This window comes from Frankliniella occidentalis, unplaced genomic scaffold (genome assembly GCF_000697945.3).
Source record: "Frankliniella occidentalis isolate FOCC.00 unplaced genomic scaffold, Focc_3.1 Scaffold562, whole genome shotgun sequence".
Lineage (NCBI taxonomy): Eukaryota > Metazoa > Arthropoda > Insecta > Thysanoptera > Thripidae > Frankliniella > Frankliniella occidentalis.
In genome coordinates, this window is record NW_026267678.1 from 41,401 (window position 1) to 44,465 (window position 3,065).

Consider the following 3,065-nt stretch of genomic DNA (forward strand, 5'->3'; position numbering starts at 1 on the left):
TCCGCCTCGGGCCACTTCCCTCTGCTTGCTTCCGCGACGCAGCCGCCACCGCGTGGCCGCGGACGTGCGGCGGACATGGGACCGCGAGGCCAAAATCGGCGCCCTCGACACCAGGTGACGCATACCCCGGCGTCGACGTTCAATTGAACTGATTTGACTCGAAAGAAACCGTTAGAGAACCGCCGCGCCGGTGGACGCGCGGGCGATCACTGCCCTCCGATCGATCCTCCGCTGGCGGGGTCCTACCCCGCAGCCGCGGCTCAACGCGAGCGTCCTGTCCGCTTTTACAACGAGGCGGTGATGCAATGATCTCTCCAGCTCATGACGACCAAGCAGGCACCTCTTTTCACCCATCAACAATATATGTGCCATGCTGACGTTCCGGTAATCACTGTAATCGCCTGCTGACCAGATTCGTGAACACAACCGGGCCCGGGCCGTTGGACAAACGCTATTAAATCCGATGTAACGGGGGGACTTTTCCGTGGAATCAATACAGACGTTGATTTAAATTATGAATTGCGTCATTAGCGGTTTGGACTTACGTTACGCGGCCGGAACTGGCGACGCTCTTTTCATTTTAAAGGTCTGCCACGCTCCAGACGGAAAAACTCTCCGTTCTTGACTAAAATAGGGGTGACCGACAGACAATAGCGATGAGGATACAGTATAGTGAGACTAAGTAGCGGTCGCGTCGGTGGTCGGTCCCGGCTGCGTCGTCGCGAGGTGCGAGGCGCGAGGCGCGAGGACGACGTGCTGCTGGAGCTGGACGTGCCGGCTGAACGCTGGACCCCTGGGCGCCACGCGCACCCTGCCCTGCTCTGCCTAGGCTGTGCCCCGCGGGGGAGAGATGCCCTCAAAACCCACGACCACCTTATCAGACGCGAGTGACCGACTGCCCTCCATAGCCGCCGTGGCTCCATGGCGAGTTTTCTGACCGGCTGGCAGAGCGGCGGACTCCAGCTCCAGGCCGGCCTGGAGTGCGGACTCCAGGGACTCCCGGGCCCCGCGTCACAGGGCTATGGTGGACGGCCGTGGCCCTCCGCGCCGGTGGAGGACAGGTCCATGCCCCCGCCTCACCAAGTAAACACACAGGGATCGGCTGCCTGCGTGCGTGAGCTTTGCTCGGACTGTTCGCCGATGTTTTGCTCACGAGGTCGGCTAGAACTGTCTAAGTTAGAGGAGGACTTCACCAGGAAAAAACAATTTCACGTAAACAGAAGACGGGACGCTTTTCGTGGACTTGGACTTTGGTGGACCTCTCGACGACTCCAGTGTCGTTGCACACGTCCCGGGCCGGGAGGTGAGGTGACCCGACCCCGTACCAGGGTCTCCTACGGGAGAGCGGGGGAGGGGGGGGGGCAACGGCACAATATAGTCCTGCAAAATGCCTCGGTTGCAGGCCAAGAGGAAAAGCAGAGTCCTTGACTCGACCGCTTCCAGGAAATTCGCCACGGTTTTTCCAACGAACGCGTGACGCTCGTCGCTCAGCGTATCAATAAAGTGCATCGCCGGCGATATGTTCGCTTCGAACTTAAGCTCCCGACCCGTCCAGCCAACCATCGAACAGACGGGACCCCTGCCTCCCGTGAGAAAGCCGGCCCGCAGCCGTGTCTGCTCCCCGCGATTGCCCGGCGGCCAGGCCGGGGGGCCGGGCGCGGTGGTGCGGGGGGAGGGGGAGGCGCCAGGAGGACAGTTGTGCCGTCATCACCCCCATCCAGGCCATCTGCGTCACGGCGAGCAGAACTGGAGCCTGTAAACGATCCCACCCTCACCCTCTGGCCTGACGATCCCTCCGGCAGGTCCCGAGCGTCCCGAGGATGTGACCTGCCTGATGGGCTGGACTCCATCCCATGGTGGTCAATGGTCGCGGGATGCCAACAATGACAGCGACATGGGGAAAGTCCGACAATGGTTAGGAGGTTTGGAATACCGGCGGCGGTGCTAGGAAGAAGAGCACCGTGACTGCTAGGCGCTGGCGCTGTGCATCTATATCATCGCACCACGCACCACCCTCCCACCCTCCCTCGCCTCGCCCCTTCCGGCCCCCTATCCGGCCGGCCACACATTCTCCTGCAGGACGCGGGAGGGACCCCCGACTGTCCCCCTGCCCCCTCCCCGCCGCGGGGACCCCGCCCGGAGCGCGGCCGTGCCCGGGGCCCGGGGCTGAGTTGGGCTGGGCTGGCCGCAGTGCTGCCCGGACTTATAAAACGGGCGCAGAGCCGCGCGCACCAGTTAGACGCACCTCCCAGCCCCGCGCACACCAGCATGGCGCTCCTCCGCACCAACGCCATCGGCGTCCTCGCCGTCCTCGCCCTTGCCGCCTCCACCGCCCTGGCCGCCACCAAAATCCGTAAGTGCCGAGTACTTCTACCTTGGCGGGGGGAGGGAATTCCCTAAGAGAAAGTTTTCTTCTGCGCCCTGTTGGGCAGACGTGAGCTACGCGGCGTCCGCGTCTACGCTACTCTCCTCGTGGAAGGAGGCGTTTCGGGCAACACGGCCCTCCTGTAGGAGCCCGTCCAGGGCACGCCGGGGGACACCTTCACCTGCTCGGGGAGGGGAGGCGCACGCGCGTGACGCACGTCGCAGCAAGAGAGAGAGTGGCTCGCTCGCGCTGGCCCGCGTCCATGCTCCCCGTCTCTGTCGCCCCGCCGTGCTCATCAGCTCGGGCGACAGAGACAGAAGGTGATCATGTTCTCAAGGCACATGTCGCCCCGGCGTTATACGATCGCGTTGCGTTACGCGGCGAATCACATCGCTCGGCCTTTTATGTAATTGGGCGCACTGACTGCCCGGGCGTACAGAGCGCGTTACGAAAATGTAAGCAGGTCGGCCTCGGTGCACACGGCGAGACGTCACTGGCCGCCCCGGTCCTCACACGAGCGCGCGCGCGCGCAGCAGCATAGCCGCCCCGCCTCTTCCTTTGGGCGCCCCTCGGCCGCCTGCGCCCGGCACGTAAAGCAGAAAATGCATCGAGTGAGTGAATCGGCCGCGAGCGAGCCGCCCACCAAACAAGTCTAACGAGTTCAATCCCAGCAAGAGGTAGGTAGGAGGGGAGGGGGGGG